We start from the raw sequence: 713 nt of genomic DNA, 5'->3' as shown, positions 1-713 counted from the left end.
AACTATGTGCTTAAGTTGGCCAACTTTCTCCAACTCATAAAGATCTCCTTGCTTCCCTTGCGACCTTCTTTGGCTTCCCCAAGAATAGCTAGTAGCCACTTGTTCAATTGTAGCTTCAACTTGGCTTTGTGGGATCTTAATCAATTGGCCACCGGCACCCGCATCTAGATTGGTCCTTGACATTGGCTCTAAGCAATCATAGAAGAATATGATGAGCAAATTACGGTTGAATTCATGATGAGGACATGCTCTAATCAAATCCTTAAACCTTTCCCATGCTTCCCCAAGAGTTTCATCCGGTTCTTGCTCAAAGCAAGCTATCTTCCTCCTCATTTTTGCGGTTACTCATCGGAAATGAACCTCTTGATAAAGGCCTTCGCAACTTCATTCCATGTGGTGAGAGATTTGAGCTTCAAAAGCTTGAGCCATTTCTTTGCTCTTCCGGTGAGAGATTGCCGAAAGAGATGCATACAAATGTAATCTTGGCTCACTTTATTTGTTTGCATCATTGCACACAACTCAAGGAATTGGTCCAAATGCTCAATGGGGTCTTTACTTACGCCTTCGGAAAATTGCTCAATTTGCACCATCCGAGCATATTGTGGATGGATTGTGAAATTAATCTCAGTGGACGGGAGAAGTATACCACTCGTGAGCTCATAGAATACCGGATTTCCAAACTCCCTAAAACGAAGGTCATCCTCTTGTCTTGC

The 713-nt window shown here is 42.9% G+C and overlaps 1 non-coding gene across 1 annotated transcript; it reads left to right on the top strand.

The window, feature by feature from the left end:
• The first annotated feature begins 229 nt into the window (after positions 1–229).
• On the top strand, positions 230–336 carry LOC145557243 (small nucleolar RNA R71). Its single transcript, XR_014092289.1, has one exon. It is a non-coding gene; the product is annotated as a small nucleolar RNA R71 (small nucleolar RNA).
• Positions 337–713: the final 377 nt, after the last annotated feature.

The sequence above is a fragment of the Chenopodium album genome, chromosome 8 (assembly GCF_948465745.1).
Source record: "Chenopodium album chromosome 8, dcCheAlbu1.1, whole genome shotgun sequence".
NCBI classification, from domain to species: Eukaryota; Viridiplantae; Streptophyta; class Magnoliopsida; order Caryophyllales; family Amaranthaceae; genus Chenopodium; species Chenopodium album.
This window is presented reverse-complemented; position numbering and strand designations above follow the sequence as displayed.